Raw genomic sequence first — 22,277 nt, forward strand, 5'->3', positions numbered from 1 at the left:
AAAGTTTTCTTTAGCATTGTAAAAATCATACAGAGCATCCTCTAAACAATTCAGAATATGATTTTTAGCCATGTAATTGTTCCTCTTCCATTCATCAAAAAGAGACTCACTACCAACATTCTTCAATGACTCATCAAACGGTTTCAGAACATAGGAGTCCAACTCATGATAACTCAGAAAAAATAACATTTTTGACTGCCACCTCTTAAAGTCTTTTCCAGAAAACTTTGCTGGCCTTTGAACATCGTTCTTACCCATTGTTACAGATAGAAAACAGAAATATCGTGTTAAGATTGTTGCTTCTGTAATAATAAAACACTCAAGAAAGATGTTAGAGAGATGTTAGAATAAAAGGATTAATTTCTGGAAAGTAAATAGACACTCAATTGGACTGCAAACAGAGGACAGAGTCACGTGTTCAACACGCTGTCCTTAACACGATATTTGACCGGTACGCCTCAAGAATGAGTGATGCCTATACCCTGTGGTCAAGTTCGTATCCAGGATAAAACTGCCCGTTGCAAGCACTGTTAGTACTAAGTACTTGCCCACTCTTACGACCTCAACAGCAATTGCGCACGGAATGAAAATAAAGGACCACACAGGGGGAGAAGACGAAAAGAAGAGGATAGTAGCTCTTCTGGACACGAATTGAAAATGAAAAATGTGGTCGGTTTATATAGAGGAGAAATGAGAGAAGTCTCATTGATGCGCATTAAATCGAATGGAATTAATTTCAATTAATTCAAATTTTTCGAAACAGTATAAAACGTTCATGTATTGATTTAATCCGTTTCATGCATCATAATGTGGTTATAAAACGTTCATGCATCATAATGTGTTTGTAAAACGTTCATGCACGTTTCATGCATCATAATGTGTTTGTAAAACGTAAGGAAACATCTGCTGGGTCAGACGCCCCCAACGATTAAGAAATGATTTGTTTAAAATCTTTTAGATAATAATTCAAAGGAAGTTTCCCAAAAAGATAAGTCTTGGTTGACCCACACTCAGACCCACACCCACACCCGAGCCCGAGCCCGGACCGGCCCGCCCGCCCGCACGGACGGCGGCGTGAAGCACCGCGCGTGTGTGAAAATATGTGGTTGCACCAACTAGCCCATTGCCTAAGTCCTCCCCCTCGCACAAGAGTGCTAATGACCCAAGGGCCACTCTTAATATCAAAAAATTCAATACTTATGGAAAGGTATCATCTTTAGTTTTCCCTATGTGGGACTAAAGGTTCATTCACAATAAATGAAAATGAGCTAGTGTTCTTAGTGACCAATTGGTCCTAAGTTCCAATCCTTTCAAGACCAAAAAACCAAACTATTTTATAAACTCAATTTTTATAAACTCATTTTCTCTAACAATTTTTCAGGTTTTTATATGCTAGCATCCAGGTACTTTTATAGTTTCGCCGTCTCTGGTAAAGTTGGTTTTTACTGAAAACCCAGGTTCAGTTTTCTTATTTCAAGCAACGTTAAACCACATTCTGAAAGTAAGCTGAAGACAACGCAGTTTATTGAACTCAAGGTCACATAATTTATATTATGCAGATACTCACTTGTAATTTACCCATCAATCCTGTTAATCACTAATTTACTACCCCCTGTACACAATCATACTCCCTCCGTCCCATCATTAAGTGACCTATTTGGTTTTTAATTTTGTCTCATCATTAAGTGACCTATATCACTAAACAATGAGATATTTCTAAAATTACCCTTTTAATTGATCATAAGAAATATAAGAAATATGCATAATTTGATAGGCATGTTTATATTCGTTACGTAGGTGTTTTAAAATGCTTTTCAATGGTATAAAGTTTGCGAACATCCGTGGTGTAGTTTGAGAGATAAATCATTTCAAAATTTTATTAATTATTATCCATAAGGATATAATTGTAAAAAATGCTTAAAAATCTCTTTTTCCTTGTTTGCCTTAAAATTTGTGCAAACTTCAACTAGGTTACTTAATAGTGGGACGGAGGGAGTATTAAGAATCAAATTGCATAAAAACTTAATTATTAAGTGGAATGAGCTAAGGTCCACTCTTGTTCTCTGCTATCTGATGATGCCTGGCCAAGTACCACTGTCCTCTATTTTCTAGCTAGCTTTGCCTGCTTGGTATTTAATGGTCTAGATTACCTCTTTAAACTTATTCTCACCCCAGATCCGCACTAACTTCATTGGTTTACCTGCATATGAAGTTAGTTAGTATCCAGCGGACTAAAAACCTTACAATATAATAATAGTAAATTCATGTCGGGTATAATTATACAACTAAGGAGATATCAAGTAACAACCATGAATTAAATAGTTCAGTAAAGTATATATGGGTACCTCAAGATAGAAAAATCGAGCAAAACCAAAGTTGACTTTGAAATTGGTTGTCGTCGAATGTCTCCTTGCCTGACAAAATGACTCACTTCATATGTCTTTTGTGCAATCCTCATCTTTTTAATTTTCTTGCATGAAATTTCAACAGCAAGAAGAGTAGCTCATGCACTACCAAAATATTGGCTTCATCATCATTATCATCTCTGCAATCGAACAAATGAGCTTCTCTAACCAACGTACCAAAAAACAAATCCTATGATTTATAAGATGAAAAATGAAAATGAAAATGGCCTATCCTAAGATTTAACTATACCCCTTACAGGCTAGATTTAGAAGGATATTCATATGATTTATTCAAATTTACAGACAGAAACTTACTCCTAACCCCATGATTAGCCATCTGAGTACTAAACCTAAGAATTTTGTCTGTCTGACAGCAAATGCCAATCTCAACCACAACTTGAAACAACAATACTATTTTTTTTTTTCACCGCCAAAAACCAATATATTGAACACCCTTTTTTCATCTCTCAATTGCTGAGTCCGACAATAAATTAGAATCAAAATCAAACCCTTAAAACAGATATCTGATACATTAAAATTAAGACTAACATTTCAATGGATGCTCTAAGAAGCCATTCTCAAGTCCATGAAGTTTCAGCATTTGAGTGGTTAAGAATGTATAAGTTATTTTCATTTCTAGAATAAATGGGGATGGTTTTTATAGGGTTTGTACTAGTTGTTTCGTGGGTTTTTTAGAATGTTAAAGTTATGCGAAACAGATTGAGAGTGTAAGGAAAAGACACATTAAGCAACTAATACAAACGCCCAGAAAAAACTTTAATGGTTTGCATTTTGCAACAACTAAGTAGATCGGAAAAAAAATCACATAACTTGGGTCAACAATCTCAATTTTTGTGTAAACAAAGAAAATCACATCACTTGGCTTAACAATCTCTATTTTTATGTAAACAAATAAAATTTTGTTAACAGCAAGATGTTACACAATTAAACTAACGTCTAACGAACACACCAATTGGGGAAACAAATCAAACACAAAATTCCTTAATTTGGATATTTTCTTGATTTGATACAATATCAAATATGAACTTTGGGAGTAAGCTGTATTCACCTATAAGAAAAGGACCGGGATCTTTTAACAAAGGGGTTTGACAAACCCCTTTGACAAATCTCTTATACCGTTGGATAAAGATAATCCGGCGGTCTATATTTTTGACGTGGCAACATAATCACATTTTTTTTGTTCGGCTCAGTTAGACGAGCCAAATTTCTATCATTTTTTTCCTAAAAATAAAACAAAAATAAAGATTCACCTATATTTTCTCCACGGAGAAAAAACACGATCTCAGTTAGCTTTTTTTTCTTTTCTTTTTCCAGATTTATCGTCTTCTTCCCTTGCTCCTCTTTGCTAATTCTGGTTCGTTTCTTTTCGAGTTCTATTTTACTTCTGGACCTTGATATATGGCTGTGTATACCTTAATTATATGAACTTTGTCTTAAACTCCAGAGGATAAATTGTCCCTTGTACTTTGTACATTAAGATCATCATAGGATAAACTATCCAAGAAGCTCCATGTTGCTCAAAAGGAAACAACAACGACTGAAAAATCTAAAGATTATAAGAATGAGAAGGCAAGAAAATACTAAGAGGGCAGGTCCATAAACCTTTATTTGCAGTACATGGGTATCCCTTCCATTAAGGTGATTAGAGATAATAGCAATTTGTAACATGAAAATGTATGAGAAAGGCATCCCTGTAGGTGAACAATAATTCAGGGAAGCGCTCATTTTTGTAACTTAAAATTACGTATCTGCGGCAATCGACTTACTATTACCAAACACGGAACAAGATTACCGAGATACATACTATACATTTCCTGGAAGGTATTCTAAATTGGCAGCACATGCACCAGCAGAATAAGAATATTATTTCCCACTTGCCACAACTCTAAATCTATGTCCCATTCTAACAGTTAAATGATGGCCTTAGGTCCTTGGATGAAAATGTGTCGTAGCTAACTACAACAACTGATATTATTCTTAGGCTCCCTAACAAGAGAAGTTTGCACCACTGCTAGCAGTGAGACACATTTTGTTCATATAAGAGCTTAAAGCCAGGTATTATTCGATCGAAAAAGAAAAATGAAAATCTATTCTCGTCGTTGTTACTTCAGAATTTAGTATTTAGCCTCCATGTACTATGGTATTGGTGTTTGTTGCAGCTTTTTCCTTGGAACTCAGTGCGAGACTGTCTTACAGATTCTGTTCATTTTGTACAGATGCAGTTGGCAATATAATTCACTGATCACTTATGAATACATACCAAATCATTCGAGGAAACAGTTAAAAAAAATATTCATTTATTCGTCATTGAATCCAAACTCATAAAACATAAAAAAACGTGAATCAACAGCTCATAAAATTCACTTGAATCATAAATTAGAAGGCTTCTGCAAAACATAGACAATGTAGTTCTGACTGCTCATCATCTTTCTCGTCGTCTTTCTACGGATTAGGATATCAAACTTGTGGATCTGCAACACATAGACACACCAACATTAAGTTCCACTACAATTATATGCTTCTGAAAATTCTAAGTCATTTTAGTCCAAAATAGTAAACACTCAAATGGCTTGCACAGTTTACCTCAAACTTAAAATCTGTATAAATACCCATATGAACTCTCTTGGAAACCTGTGATGTCATTTCAAAGTGAAGTGGTTTTCTCATTGGTCGAACCTACACGGAAATCCATTCAAATACAAATCATTTATCATTTTAAATATGAAACTATGTACTCAACAGTGTGTGCAAAATAAGAGTACCACTTACATGGTTCAATAATTTTCAATTGTTCTTTATCTGGTTTTTGTGGGCATTTTCTTTTGTCATGCCCGGATTCCTCACATAAAGAGCACTTTCTCGGCTTGGGTACTGATGCTTCAACAAAACTTAACATTCTATCGGAACTATTTATTTTTCCTTTCGATTTTTCAGAAGGTCTACTTTTCACCTGCGATATATGTGGATCAGCAATAAATGGAGGATGACTTAATTTCTCAACTTCAGTATCTTCTTGAATTTTAGAACTTGAAATTGGAGCCGTTCTATCAGCTTCAACTGTCTTATTATGTTCATCCCTGATATGCGCAAAGACTTTTTCAATGCCTTCAATTGCCATTTTATATAGTATATCAGACTTTATAGCAAAACATGACAGCTGAGTTGATCTTCGACAAAGATGACTAAGTCAAAATGAATATGAGTTCTCATAATTATCAGAGAGTAATGTTTCATCCATAATCCTAAATGAATTGGCACCTTTCAACCATCTCTTCGGAATAAAATGTGGTGGTATTTCATCTACCTCTAGCTTCATAAGAACTTTAAGCACATGTTTGCAAGGTAAACCTTTAAATTCAAAATATTGACATTCACAATACCCCTCATACGTACCTGGCTTTATCTTTACAGTGAACTGTTGCGGGTGACCAATCTTAGATGTTACTAAGTAAGTATTAAATTCATCCCCTCTTTCTATCTCATCGGACTTGAAACGTTGTGCGTCTAATAGTTGCTCATGAAACTTGTTATAAATGTTGCGAGTGTATATTGTAGCACCGTGCTTAAGTATCAAATTTCTGCTATCAATATTCGGGATTTTATGCTCTGATATGAGATCCTCACTATCTTCTTTATCAACAATTTCTTTCACTGCTTGATCATACCGAATCGCAAATTCTCTGAGATTGGTTTTTGATGAGACAAATGATTTGAAAAAGGCATTTACCCCTTCACTGCGACCCATTATATTAATACCCGCATAAAATGTATTTCTATGGTAGACAGGTACCCAAGATTCTCGAATCTCATATAGATCAGTTAACCATTCATTGTCGCCCAAATCAAACTCTATAATCATCTTTTTCCACCTTTCTTCAAACTCTTGTATCTTGTAAGTATGATGAATACATTCTTTCATATCTCCTTTGAACTTTGACTTCTTAAAATAAATTTGTGATAATTTTTCAGGGAATTTTTTCTTAATGTGCCAAAGGCATAAACGATGTCGCGCATTTGGGAAAACTTTCTTTATAGCACCGGCCAGGCAGCATCTTGGTCAGTTATGATTGCTGATGGATGTTTCTCCTCCATAGCTTCAAGCCATATGCTAAACAACCATGAAAATGTAACTTCAGTCTCATCTTGTAAAAGAGCACACCCAAATTGGATAGTTTGATAATGATGATTTACCCCCGTAAATGGTGGGAATGGCATTTCATATTTATTCGTTCTGTATGTAGTGTCGAAGAAAACTACCTCACCAAATTGTTCGTATGATAAATGTGATCGCGCATCCACCCAGAAAAAATTTCCCGCTCTACCATGTTCGTCGACTTGAACTCTATAAAATAATTGAGGATTCTCACATTGTTTCCTGTGTAAATAATCAACGACAGATTGGGCATCACCAAGTTCTAAATTTTTGTGCCTAACATTGCGTAGATGATTCCAACAATCCCTTTTATTAAATCCAATATTTTGACCCTCAAGGATTACAGGAACTTTTCCAACTTCAAGGTTCTCTCTATGGAATTTTTCTGTCATATCCTTTACATCTTCTGGCATGCATTTATTTGACCGCATATGCATTCTTTTTAGTGGTGACACAAATTTGTGATTGTGTTCATCTGAAAATGCCATCACCTTCCACATATTATTGTCTTCATTAAGAAGGATTTGCATCTTTGTTGTGCATCCACATTGTATAGTACTGCAACTTCTGTTTTTTTATCTACTCCTTCTATATTGTCAACTTTTACTTTGTTTCCCTCCCGAGAACATACCATGTAAGCTGCTGTCACTTCTCCAAAGCCTTTCCGAGTTCTATTTGTTGATCGAACACGAATTGTAAAACCATTGCGTCGTCCATATTCAGTATAATACTCCTTGGCTTCTTCATAACTGTTAAATTGCATCCCTTCATATGGTGTTTCTAGATTATGGTTTTTCTTAATTGGAGTCAAAGTATCATGATTGCTAAATCATCCATCGCTCCTGGAATCACAAAAAATATTGTCAGGCTTCTTTTACCGTCAACTGAAATAACTAGGGTTCTACTAAAAACTGGACTTGTGCATAGTTATACTTTAGAATTTAGGAAAAACATGTGAGCATATTTGAATAGTACATTAGTGGTGAATGTAATACATGATAGTGTGATAATATCCGATTTTTTAACAAGAACAGTATTAGAGGTCATAGTAGAAACAAAGTACCTCCGTTTGTAAAATGTGGATTAATAGTCAAGGTCAGACGCGAGCAGGCCTTGTTTTCTATAAGTAACAATTATGCAGTAACCATTGTTTTCCTTTGTATAAGGAAGTTGAAGTGATGAATATGTCTCTTTGATCGCATACAATCTTCTGAATCAACAAGGAGCAGGAGCAAGCGAAGAAGAAGAAGAAAGACCTAGAAAGAAAAAGAAAAAAGAAAAACTAATTGAGATCGTGCTTTTTCTCATGGAGAAAATATAAGTAAATATTCATTTTTACTCGTATTTTTTAGGAAATAGATGAGAGAAATTTGGCTCGGCTAACTGAGCCGAATAAAATAAATGTAGTTATGTCGCCACGTCATGGAAATTACGGGCCATTTGATTGTTTTTATCCAACGACATAGGATATTTTTCAAAAGGGTTTGTCATACCCCTTTGTTAAAAGATACCGATCAGAAAATCTCTTTGTTGGGTATTGCATCTTATTTTATATCGAGTGCAGTTATTTTTTCCAGCCATTGTTTGAGTTCCTTTTCTTTTTGACTTGAATCTGTATATCCAAATAGGGAAAATATCTCTGGTAGTTCAATCGTTTGTCAACATGAAGTAAATCTCTCACCTAAGTTAGGCCAATAAGGTCGTCTGATACAGAAGAAAGTTAATCACATACATAAGGTAGACCAACAATCGTTTGTGCTATATGAAAGAGAGACCCCCGTAGGATGGCCGCTTGATACTAAACAAAAAAAAATCAAACAAAAATTAAATAAAAAAATGCATAGAAGTCTTACATTTAAGAGAATTGAAAATACATTCCCAGCGTTCAGAGAATCGAAAATATGTTCCCAGCTAAGAAAACCTAACCTGCAACGGAAAATTACTCAATTAATTCATAAACAAAAATCCACCTATATAAGAATATCGATCTATTTAAACAGAATTCCATTATCTAAAATTGTTAATCATATTAGAAATCACCAAAGCCCTAAAAACTCCCGCTCGATGCAAAACGAAATAAAAATATTAGGGTTTTCACTGACCTTTGATAGATCAAGCAAAACAAATAAAAATATTAGGGTTTTCACCGACCTTTGATAGATCAATCAAAGTTTAATGTAAGACAGGGAACCATAAAAATATTAGGGTTTTCACTGACCTTTGATATATCAAGCAAAGTTTAATGTAAGACATGGAACCAGAGATCAGAGTAGTAGTTGATGTTCGCCTAAATTTCAATCCAGATCTCACGAACCACAGAATTTTAGCCCTAGAAACGTTTTGTCGAGAAGAGGAGTAACGACATGTTTATTGCTAGTAACGGCATGTTTACTGCTAAAATGTAGCAAGGAATTAAATTGACCATGCACACTACGCGCACCTGACAATTATGGGAATCAAATAGATGGTTAAATCATGACCATCGTTTATATCCCCAAACTAAGTCTCTAGATAGATGAATCTGGACCACGCTTTATGTGTTCAAAATGTAGATGGTCATCGATTAGTAAAAACACCACTGTCCTTTATAATATAGATACAAGGTTCAATATTAACTGAAACCCTGCTCCGTTATGATACCCTAATCACAATAAAAAAAATATAGGTAAGTAAAAGACTTAAAATCATATCTAATGGAAACAAAGCATGAGAGAATTAGGAGAGAAAAACAAAATAATATTCGATGATTATAAACGCCACCGCTACATATCCTCTAATCGATCAAATGAATCCACCGTAGTTATCGAGCAATTCATGCCGGTAACATGTTATGTTTTATAGACTCACTTCTACAATTAGGTAATGATACAAGATTCATTTAATTTTTAAAACACTAAATCCGCATGACCTAAACTAAAGACGAAAAGAGATTATTGTCCAACTATTATTGCCATGGAAGGATTCTCAAGGTACATGAAAAGAGCTTAGTGGCTTTGTTGTCTCATCCACCGGTTTTATCATAAATCACTTTTATTAGATACCATATTTTTCATTGATTACAAAAAATAAGAATTGCACAATATATTTTAAGCACTACAATATTTTGAGTATATTGCAGGTTTGAAGGTCAATATGTCTAAAACATGACTAATAGCTATTTGTGATGTCCCATAATTAACTACTTGGGTTACTGAGTTTGGTTATACCACAAACAATCTCCCTTCATATATCTCGGCATGCCACTTGGTGCAAAGTCCACATCCGAGAAAATATGAAATATTGTCATTGAGAAATTTGATAAAAGAATGTCAATATGGAGGCAAATATCTCTTTCTAAAGGAGGTAAATTAGCTCTTCTAAAATGCATTCTCAGCTCATTACCAATGTATTACTTGTCTCTTTTGAAGGCACCTGCTTCAGTCATAAAAATCCTAGAGAAAAAGATGAGGAACTTTCTCTGAGAATATAATGTCGGTTCTAAAACATTTCATCTTATCAACTAGGGTGTAGTATGTTTGACAAAGAAATAGGTGGGCTTAGTGTTTGCAATTTAAAGCTAATGAACCTATCAATGGTTGCTAAACGGTGTTGGAGGTTTGGTCTTGAAAAAAAAATAGGTTATGATATACAATTGTTGCAGATAAGTATGGAGATGACTTCTCTTTTTGGGTTCCAGACAAGGTCAGAACTTCTCATGGCATCTCTTGTTGGAAGACCATTGTTGACTCTGCTCATCTTGTGGATGTCAACTCAACTATTATCATCCACTATGGTAGTTAAACATCTTTCTGGAATGATATTTGGGTAGGGAATGCAGCTCTAGCCTCTACATTTCATTCTCTATATATGATATCAAGATCAAAGTCTTCAAAGATAGCAGACATGGTTTCTCCAGATGAAAACTTGATATTTTGATTTTAAACGACATCTCTCTGACATGGAAGAGAATCGGTTTGTTGAGCTTCTACTTGTTACCGGTAACTGCCCTCATGCTCTAGACTTGTTGCATGACACAAGAAGATGGACCTTGCATAAAAGTGGTACCTTTACAGTCAATTCTCTCTATTATAAATTAGTGTAGAATTTTGGTGAAGATGATTTTCCTCATGTTTTTATTTGTAACAAGCCAATCCCCCCAAAAATAAACTTCTTGATCCTGTGTATAGTTCACGGGAATCTAAATATCATCGATATCATGCAACAAAAAGGTATATACATATATATAATTCCTGTGTCCTCTATGGAGATGGTATCAAATCACATGATCACTTATTTTTGCACAACAAAATATCTCATACAGTCTGGTCCTCAGTTATTTCAAGAAATCTTTGGTCTTGGGTAGCTCCAATGAACATGAGAATGCTTGCTCATGGCTGGCACCATAAGAACTTCCCTAATTCATGGAACTATATCTGGAGTCTCATCCTTTCTGCAGTTGTGTCTACACTTTGGAAGAAAATAAATAGACAGATTTTTGAGCAGAATTACTTCTTCAAAACTGACTCGTATTTATGTAATGATGTGAAATGTTTGGTCTTAGATTGGGCCAACGCTGCCGCCAGAAGAGTGCATTTGAACGTTGCAAGTTCAGTCTTTAATAACTGTGAAGCTATTTCCCAGTAATTATGTTATTTTTCTTTCTTCTTAATTGCTCCACTTCTGGTAGAACTTATGTATATTCTTTCTATCTAATAAATTCTTTTCTTTTGAGAAAAAAAAAAGCACTTCACTGTCCATCTTAAGTTAGTATTACACAATTTATAATTTGAGATATTGCCTTAAGTCTGTCAAAATGATAGAGCATAGGTTCTTTGAAAATTTCATGACTAATAAATGATAGATCCAATTGTCTTCTGTTAGTTAGACCAGCCTAACCAGTACTGTTATGTTCCTACCGTGTAGGGAGTAAAACCAATAAATCAATACCAAAGTTTGACATAATGGAGAATTGGATTGGATCTTCAGAAACAAATAATACATGTGTTTTGGGATTATTTACTTATTTTGAAAAGTGTTTTTTCCATTGATTGGAAAGCGGTTACATATTTTACTCTTTATTAACATGTAACAAACAAGGTTCCCTTTTTATTAGTATGAGCTATATGTCCCAGTTTATATCTATTTTATGAAAATCTATAGGTGCGGCAAGGTACGCAATAATATATAGGTGTGGAAGGGCGCGCAGTAGTATTCTCTATTTCTATAGGGAAACTCATGTCTCATACATGGATGTTTAATGTTCTTTTAATTACTTTGAAAAATATATTATAATGTATTTTGGTATTTATAGAGAAGGATGACGAGAATCTAATATTGATTGTTGGATTGACGCATGGTTTGAATGGGCAATTCCATGATAGATTCATCTGTCGGATATAATATTATACCCCCATTTTTATTTTTTTTGAGTACTTGCTATGTATAGTGCGTGTATGAATGAGATACTTGTAAGGATTCAAATCTAAACCTGACTAAGAGGGCGCTTTAATGATCACTGAAGAATCCACACGAGTCAACCTTACTAATCCAAAGGATTATATCACTCAACTATATACTTGTTGTGATTGTGTGCCGGAAGATTAGTTGGTAGAACTTTGTATTTCCGTACAGTTGTTATCTGATATGATTTATTTGTTATCCGTGTTTTATCGGATTTCAATATATCGGATTTCAATAAAACTTGCATTGTTTTCAAATTAGTGATTACTTGAAATTTAATTGTTATTTGTGTTGGGCACCCATTCGGAGATAATGTGCTTACTCAATTCCCACTTTCAGTTTCAGAGATAGATTAGACAGTGCATATGACGATGACCGTTCATGATTCGAAAGTTTCGAAGTGTTGATTATGTTCTTCGGTTACCTTCCGTTATATTTTTTTTTTGTGTGTATATTTGATTTGCAAATCAACTCAATATTATATATGTATCATCTGAGAGGTGTTCTTGCATATATTCTCAAAGAGGGTTTAAATTTGGGTTAAATCTTTGTTTAGAACTTCTAATTTTACGCTTTCGTAGATATTTTAGATCCTTAATGACCCAAAATGTAGTTTGGAATCTTAGATTTATGTTCATATTACAAATACAATCGTCGCTGTTGATAGACACATTTTTGTGTTTGAATTTTTATTAATTTTTGTATTGTTACTGCTCGATTTTGTACTAATTATGGGGTTTTATGTGTGTTTAGGTATTTTTGAGAAAGAAATATTTTGGGAGTCAGATCGAAAAATTGCTAAAGTCACCCTCCAAAATTTCTCGGGGGCCGGGGCACCCCGAATATGTGTTAAATGCACCCATGAAAAGTGTTAAAGACACCCCAGTTACTAAAGGCACTCTTCATATGGATAGGGGAACACCCCTTATTTCTTTATGTAATTTTTTTTTTGGTGGGAACAACAAATATTTGAAAATTCAGTTATGCGAAATTCTCTGGAGTGATTTAGGAAGAGTCTTGGTGAGATTTAATCACTCCAATTGATTCATACCAGCCTGTTACATCAAAACATGGAGAAAAGAAATATAACATGAGAGTATCTCGGGTATTCCTCCCATTTTCAAGAGTTATATGTGCTATATTTGGGAGTTGATTGAGATGACAGAAAGTTGATTGGTATTCCTCCCGTTACAGAAAGTTAGACTCAATCTGTAACGTGTTGGGAACGTTCTTGAATTGTTTCAGCTACCAGTTAACGCGTGAGAAAATTATTAAAGAAAATTATTCTCGTGGCTGGCAAGAAAGAAAATAAAAGATTTTTTGAAGATTTAGGGAGCTATTGAAGAGCCTGTGGTGTATATAATGGGTTCTGGGGAGATAGAAAGAGAGGAAAAAATGTCTAGGAGGCTTAGAATCGAAGCAAAATAAGTTACAGAAAGTTTCCCGCTACCGCAAAACTCATGAACACGAAGAACATTAAGCTTCCAAAAACTGTCGCAGAAACAGTGGTTTAATCAACCACATAAAAAGATTATCGTTTATTTTTCAGTCGCGATAACTCTTTAGCATCTGTACTGTGTAGTCGCTGAATATATTTTGCAACTGGAAATCATTATAAGCAATTTTGTTTATTTTTTAATACAATGTTTAATCAACTTTCTCCTAATTTTCAATTTATGAGTAGCTAAATTTATTTTCCAGGTTATGAAGGAAGCTATTTTTGATATGAAATTCTCAGTAATTAATTCCTTTGATATATTTACTCTCTTTTGTGCTAAAAATTGCATGATAATTGTCTCTTCTTTACGTGCTTTGTGTTTAATTGTCTTGAATAGGCTTTAAAGTTATTGATCCGTTATAAGCGAAGGAAAATTAGACTTTTGAATAACGACGAGAGTCATAAAAATAATTTGTAACGTTATATCCTCCAAGGCATAAGATTGGGTTCGAATTTTCCTTGATTAATTTGGAGTATTGTGTCAAAGTTATTAATATTGAGTTTACAAACATAAGAAGTAGGGGAATCCAAAACCCTAGATATATCTCTCTCCTTGGCCTACAAAGTTATTGTTTTTCATAGTTGTCTTTTCAATTAAAATCACAAGAAAAATTCCTCAAAATTTCTTTTCTTAGTCTGTAACATAAATTTGGTTTAGTAACTAGAAATTGTTTCATCAATCTTAGTGGAACGAACTGTACTCGCCATATCTACTTTGTAGACTTCGTGCGATTGGGAAATAATCATATCAACGATTGATATAGTTCTCTTTCACTATTTTTTTTAAATTATAAAAGGGTTAAAGTGTCAGGAAATTTATCTAATGCTTCAAGAAAGATTTGTCCGAGGTAGATGATATCAATGACCAGTAGATAATCGAGGCATATAATTAAGAATTTCATACGTTCGAGCAGGATATACAACTCTCTAGTTCGTAGATCGGCCAAAACTGTAGAGCAATTGTACAATCTTGCATAAGAGTACGTTCGGATCAAGGACGATTAGAAGGATGGGGAGTCTAAAGAGACAGACAAATCATCCCATTATCCTCAAAAGGGGAAAAAGGGAAATCAAATAATCGTCTCCAAGGGCAGCACAACGATCAAGATGAAGCTAGTGTGGAAAATCATGGTGAAATAGGAGAAGCTAGGTAATAACTCACAGATAGCAAGATAAAAAGTTGACGCCATTGAAAATCGGGTTAACTAAGTTGTATGACAAGATCAAAAAATTATTTAGGCCCCTTCGACCGTTGGCGGCAGATATACACAAAAAACATGATAACAATACAGTGATTTCCATAAAGACATTGGTCACACGACTGAAAATTGTCGATATTTGAGAATTTTAGGTCTAGAGGATGATAAATGCTTGAGAGTTAGAGTTTTACGTCAAAATGGATTTCCTAAAGGTTCGGGATATTTGTAGCTGGCCGCTATACATGTAATTATAGTGTCAGCCATGGCAGGATCCACTTAATATTCTGTTGGGAAAATTGGCACCCTGAGCGCAGCGGAATCACATGATCATAAAGGGAAATTGGTGATTTGAACCAAACATGGAGAAATAAGAAGAGAGACAGAAGATAAAAAAAAGCACACACAACCACAACACAAGATATACATGGTTCACCTTTACAGGCTACATCCACGACCAACACCACCAAAAAAACTTCCATTAAATCAAAGACCATTACATACTCTTTCCGCAACCCAAGACAAGACCCAAAGAGTTAACAAGACATACCCGAGAACACCATTGAAGAAACCATAGAAACCAACTCTCTAAACCATTCCTCAAACCAACCTCATGTCTTATCTTCTACGCTTTCTTCACAATTGCTAGTAATAGAGGAGAAACATGGAAACACCAGAAACTTGGTTTATGGCACAACCCTAAACCCTGAAAACTAGAACACCAAAATCCTCTCTCTACAAGTTTTTCTCTTGCACGGCCTTCAAGGTAGCACTCGACCCACACAACAAAGAGACCAAAAACCTAAGCACAAGATTTACCATTCTTCTAGGTTGGATGTCTACAAACCTATAATTCTAGTTCTAGTCATATATAGAGAGAACACAAACTTGGACACTAAGTATTAGTATCCTATTAGGAAACTAAACTCTTTCCTAAACTCTATCAAACCTAGATTAGGAAATCCACCTAAATGTGGATATCGACCAAAAACGAGAAACCCATCTCAGTATGGAAAAGTTCTAAAACAGGAAATCCACTTATTTCCTAACAATATCGACCTCGGATCATGCTATCAAGCATAAGAAGATCACATGAAATCACCACCATGTTCCACCAGATTTGTTGATCACTATCTCTATATACCCGTAGAGTTACTTTTTGAAGCTCAAACCCGAACTTTCATCTTCGTAGAACCACCTCTTCGATCAAAACACCATGACGATGTTGATAAAAGTCTTCAAACCATCTTCTATCAGAAGAATACTTGCGAGATTGATCATTTTTCATATACACCATGAAAATCTTCAACCACCACCAACGAATCCTTGCACAGACTCCACCGTTGATCACCAAGAGAACCATCCAGAAGAATCACCGCTAGATCTACCGAACCAATAAGCTAACAACATATTGAATTCTAACCCCGAAAGGAAGAATTAACTTCAATATCATACTCCAGTACATGTCATGACGTGTAACTAAAACAAACCATCAGATATGTCCATCATGATTAACAGGCTTAATCCTCTAAGCGATTCTCAAAGCCATAACCAATCTGACATACTCATCACCACCATCGCACCCAATATACTCGCTTAGAAAATATATCGTGTGAATGCCCATATTACCGTGGTACATGCTTTCGAGATCGGGCACTTTCTTGATATTACGTGAAACCCATCAAGAATACTTTAACATAGACTTAAGAACATAAATCTATAACATCTCATGCATAACTTCGAAGCATTACTGGACTTGCTTTTACATGAGACTTCACAGCCCTATCTTTTCTTGAAACTTTGTAAACCATTCTTTATAGTGTATGATTACTAACACTCCTCAAGATGTAAATATATATTCCAACTCATTCAGCCTTATACTGCATCTCATACTACATCATAAAACCAAACAAAGAACATACACTTCTACCAAGTTGAACCTCCGATTTGTAAATTACATCACAAACCCGTATTTGTGTAAATACATGTTGAAACATTATCTTCAAAACAATATTTCTCCACCCGGAAAATAAACCATCATTCAATTCCAGGTTCAATCACACCATCCCGTCCAAGGGCTCTGATCCCAATTGTTGGGAAAATTAGCACCTCGAGCGCAGGGGAATTACATGATCGCAAAGGGCAATTGGTGATACGGGACGTATTTGGGAAAAGCCACATATATTCCAAGATTTGACTTAATCTTGGATATCTATTAATTTTAGTATTTTGATTATTAGGATAATTAGTTTCTTGTTAAGATTTATCTTGTTTCATGAGAATAATATATTCTCTTAGTCTAGTTTAGTAACTTTAATCATTTAGGGTTTTATGTTTGCTGGCTATAAATAGCCATTTCCTTTGTCATTGAAATTTAGTTTACCATTTGGTTAAAAACCCGTTTGATTCTCTTTGAGAGATTGATCACCTTGATCGTTTATCAATTACTTTGCTCCTAGATTGGAGTTGTTTATCTCTTTTTGGTCCTATTTACCGGAGTGGATTCTCCGCGTGTCGGTTTATTCTAAATCGTTTCCGCTGTGCTATATCAGGTGCTACCAGAGCAGGCTTTTCCCGTGATGTTCATCTGTGGGTTGCCTAGAAGAATCAATTGAAGAGTCCTGTGATATCTAGGTATTTTATCTAACAAAAAAAAAAAAGTTTGACCTGTGTTTAAAAAGTTAATCTCGTGGGAGTGGTTCATCACGGTTTGGTAAGATCTCTATCTCTTGTCGATTATTGATTCCGGTTTTGGCAATCAAGGTTGTTTTTATTACGTGTTGATGAAAAGGTCGTTCAAGTTGCGTACAGTTTGGTTTCGTCCTCTACGTCAATCAGTTGTTCGCCAAATCATCTCGTAAAGTGGAAAGTACAAACCTAGTTACGGTGGAGACTCGGAAGCAGCGGGTCACATTCCTTGTTGTGAAAACTACAGTGAGACCCATTCTCTCAGATTTTTCCACTGAGAAACCCACGGACAGAAAACTTCAGGCGCGCCCCCATTTTTGGGGAAAAAATTATTCTAAAACCCATAATTTATAAAATTCTGTTTTACTCTTTTCAAAAGGAAACTACTTCTTCAATTCGTTTTTCTTCTTCCTCCCAACTGCAGATCTTCATCAACACTTGAATCAGATCGAGAAGAGCGATTATTTGAGGTCGATGGAGCTACGGTTGTGTTGTTGCAGAAAGATAGTTGAAGCTGCTGCCGAATATGGTGATGATTGAAGAGAATATTTTATTGTTACTGGTAATGAATATGATATGAGATCGACGGGGGTTTTGAGTCCGTTGCTGCTATGAAGATTGATATGATGAATTGATGGTTTTTTGTGATGGTTAGGATTGCAGATGAACAGGAAAAAATTTACAGCAGCAAGGAATTTCAATTCTAATCTGAATCTGTGTTGCAATCCAGAAGATATTGTGGATGTATCAAGATTTAGAAGATGGGGGTTGAGATGTGGAGAGTGGTGTTCTGAAACTACAGTTATGGTATGGAGAAGATTGAGAAGATGAAGATGGTATTGATTCGAATTAGAGATGGGCTTTGGCCGTTACGATGAAGAAGGGTTTGTTCTTGAGTTCAATGATTAGAACTGATGTAGAGGAGAAAACAAGGGTTGGTGGTGGATCTGAAATTGAAGGGGATTTTAGAAAACAAGGGTTGGTAGGAAAATCATGGTGATGTTGTCGCTTAAGGAGGTGATACAAATTCAGAACATAAAGGTAATATGGAGTTCAATTTGAGAGTTTTCTCTTGATTGATTTTAAGATTATATTGCGAAATTGTTTTGTGATTATAGAATTTAGATGGGTTTTAGTAAGATTTGAAATAGAGATGATTGGTGGTTTGTTAATTACAGAGGAAGGAAGTTTGAGCCTGTTCATGCTTGTTATTATGTGAGTGAGTGATGATTTTGGTTGTGTAAAGGCATGAACTGATTGGGCGTTACATAATAGAAATGGGTTGTTGCAACTGGAATGATGTGGGTTGAAATACTCTTGTGTTAGTAGAGTGGATGATAATGAACTTGAATTACAGAGATGTTGGTGGATGAATGAACATCTAGTGGATATGTTTTGGCTGTAAATGAGTGCTTATGCACTAGTTTTTTTTATATCGTTTACACTCAAAAAAAAATTGTTCTGTTTAGTTTAGTAAGGACAGTGAGCTGCCATTTCTAGTGGTAAGCTCAACAGTCGGAATGCTGCCAGTCTCTGTGAATTTGATGCCTTTCCGGCCAAACTTCTGGTCAAGCGTAGGCGACGATGTACTGGTTTCGGTAATGTGGTGGCAACGAATGATGGGTTTGGCGTGCGTGTGACGTGAATTTAAAAGAAAATGGAGGTGTGAATAATGATGCATGACAGGTTATGCATCTACAAATTTGTTGCATAACTTGTTATGCATTCTCGAAATTGGTTGCATAACACTATCTGCAGTTTTTTTCTTTTGTTTTCTTTTTGCATAACTTGTTATGCAGTCCAGAAAACCGTTGCATAGCATGTTATGCAGCAACTTTTTTGTCACTATCGGAACCAACAAAAACAAAGACCGCATAACTTGTCATGCACCAATAATAATATCTGCATAACATGTTATGCAGTTGTGAAAATCGATGCATAACCTGTTATGCATTCGAAAATATGGCTGCATAATGCATTATACATCGAGAAAATTGATGCATAACCTGTTATGCATTGGAAAATATGGCTGCGTAATGCATTATGCATCAATTTTTTATGTACGCACTAAAATCAACCAAAACAATGGCAACATAACTTGTTATAAATGCATAACTTTGTTAGGCAGTCGAGAAAATGGTTGCATAATTCGTTATGCGTCTGCATAATGTGTTATGCATCTTTTTTGGTGGCTGCATAATGGTTATGTATCAAGTTTTCGAAAATTTTGCCTAAAATGATGATCAACTCCGATTTTTTTCGTGAAAAACAAAAATTTGATATTGTTGTTTGTACTCGTTGTGTAGATCTCTTAAAAATATTTCCAACGATATAAATTTTTTAGAATTCCAAGGCGCGGATTTTTAGATATGTTATGTCCAAGTTGCGCTTCCAATTATACCCCTGAAAAATTAGGCTGCATAACGAGTTATGCCTGAAAAATAGTATGCATAACGAGTTATGTATTGATTCTTAATAATTTCATATAATTATCGGTGTCAAAAAAATAATTATGGGTGTCACGGTACCCAAAATTAATTGTGGGCCTGACAATGATAATATTTTTTTTTTGGATCTCCCCCTAATTTCCCCTTCCTTATTCCCTTCTTACATAAGCCCACTAATTATTTTACTCTACTGGTCTCTAAAAGCCCATTTAAATTTAGTGCTATACAGTACAGTAGGTATCTGTTCTATCAAGGGGTAGTCATCAAACCTTCCAAGCAGTACCTAGCCGGGGGAAATTTAATTTATATGCAGAATCAAGATGCAGATGCAAACCTATACTTTTCGTGGTCGATATATACTGCAAAAGAGACTTTTAAACTTTGTTATAGATGGAGGTTGTGAAAAAAATTTGGTTTCCATTAAAATGGTGGAAGCTCTGGGTTATGAGATGGACTGGTATCCCGTACCGGACCAGATTAAATGGGTAAGCAACAACGAAGGAGTAGTTACCTGTTTGGGTGTTTGTAAAATTCTTATAGCAATTGGTAAGTGTTACTCCGATACAATATTTTGTGAAGTAGTTGATTTTGATGTCGTGTTGGGTGCTCCGTGGTTGTTTGATGTCCGAGCAAGATGTCGTGATAACATTTGTGAATTCTTATGGAAAAAAACGAAAGTCAAGTTAATGCCGGGTAAACGGCCCCCAGAAAAATCCAAAGGAGAAACAGTACACGTGAAGTCCAGTGGATTTGAGACAGTGGATGAAGAAAGTTTGCTAAAAAATTTAACTGAACAAAAAGATCCGGCTGTTGATACATTGATACGAAGAGATGTATGTGCAGATTTCAAATTAGTTTCACTTTCAGGTACATCTGGGATTTGTGTCTCTCACCATAAAGACGTGTTAGGTGCAGCCGACATGTCAATAGATGCTGGTTTATCTGCTATGTATAGTTATGAAGACCTATTTGCTAAATATTATGAAGTGCAACCGTCCTCTTTACGGGATTTTATACACCTGAAGCCAAACACCAAGCAACATGCGGTGAACTCAAATTTGTTTTGCGAACATTTAGTGATTTCTATGCACAACTCGAGGTCAAGCTGTTTCAAAGGATGTGGGAATATTAAGATTCTTTCTTCGATTTGTCATTTCCAGTATAAACTCGAGACGAGTTTCGTCTCAGTAGGGGAGCCAGATATAGGACGTATTTGGGCAAAGCCACATATATTCCAAGATTTGACTTAATCTTGGATATCTATTAATTTTAGTATTTTGATTATTAGGATAATTGGTTTCTTGTTAAGATTTATCTTGTTTTATGAGAATAATACATTCTCTTAATCTAGTTTAGTAACTTTAATCATTTAGGGTTTTATGTTTGCTGGATATAAATAACAATTTCCTTTGTCATTGAAATTTAGCTTGGATTAGCTCGTCAAATGAAAATACCATTTGGTTAAAAACCTGTTTGATTCTCTTTGAGAGATTGATCATCTTGATCGTTTATCAATTACTTTGCTCCTGGATTGGAGTTGTTTATCTCTTTTGAGTCCTATTTACTGGAGTGGATTACCCGCGTGTCGGTTTATTTCAAATCGTTTCCGCTGTGCTATATCAATTGGTAATTTGAACCAAACATGGAGAAATAATAAAGGAGACAGAAGATAAAGAAGAACACACAACCACAACACAAGATATACGTGCTTCACCTTTACAGGCTACATCCACGGCCAACACCACCAGAAAAACTTCCATTAAACCAAAGACCATTACATGCATTTTCCAATACCGAAAATAAGACGAGAACACCATTGAAGAAACCATAGAAACCAACTATCTAAACCATTCCGCAAACCAAACTCATGTCTTCTCTTCTACGCTTTCTTCACAATTGCTAGTAACAGAGGAGAAACATGGAAACTCTAGAAACTTGGTTTTGGGCACAACCCTAAACCCTAAACAGTAAAACACCAAAATCCTCTCTCTACAAGTTTTTCTCTCACACCGATATTGACGTTCACGGTAGCACTCAACCCTCCCAACAAAGACACCAAAAACCTAAGCACAAGGATTTGCCGCTCTTCTAGGTTGGATGTCTATAAACCTACAATTCTAGTCGTATATGAAGAGAACACAAACTTGGTCACCAAGTATTAGTATCCTATTAGGAAACTAAACTCTTTCCTAAATTCTATCAAACCTAGATTAGGAAATCGACCTAAATGTGGAAATCGACCAAAAAAGAGAAACCTATCTCAATATGGAAAAGGACTAAAACAGGAAATCCACTTATTTCCTAATATATTCGGGCGAGCAGATGAAGATGAAACCAGTATAAAGCTAAGGCAAGTAACTGAATGGTACATGGAAAATCACATTGATTTTTCCAGTGAAAAGGGAACAAAAACACTGAGTTGGTTTGCAA

At 35.2% G+C, this 22,277-nt stretch overlaps 2 long non-coding RNA genes across 2 annotated transcripts; both read right to left on the reverse strand.

Moving 5' to 3' along the window:
• Window positions 1–4,705: 4,705 nt before the first annotated feature.
• Window positions 4,706–7,412, reverse strand: LOC113301490. The gene is made up of 3 exons (XR_003336348.1): window positions 5,196–7,412; window positions 5,010–5,102; window positions 4,706–4,897 (listed from the first exon to the last, which is right to left on the reverse strand). It is a non-coding gene; the product is annotated as an uncharacterized LOC113301490 (long non-coding RNA).
• Window positions 7,413–7,662: 250 nt separating this feature from the next.
• LOC113301491 lies at window positions 7,663–8,946 on the reverse strand. The gene is made up of 3 exons (XR_003336349.1): window positions 8,798–8,946; window positions 8,433–8,505; window positions 7,663–7,835 (listed from the first exon to the last, which is right to left on the reverse strand). It is a non-coding gene; the product is annotated as an uncharacterized LOC113301491 (long non-coding RNA).
• Between the last annotated feature and the right edge of the window lie 13,331 nt (window positions 8,947–22,277).

This window comes from Papaver somniferum, chromosome 8 (genome assembly GCF_003573695.1).
Source record: "Papaver somniferum cultivar HN1 chromosome 8, ASM357369v1, whole genome shotgun sequence".
NCBI classification, from domain to species: Eukaryota; Viridiplantae; Streptophyta; class Magnoliopsida; order Ranunculales; family Papaveraceae; genus Papaver; species Papaver somniferum.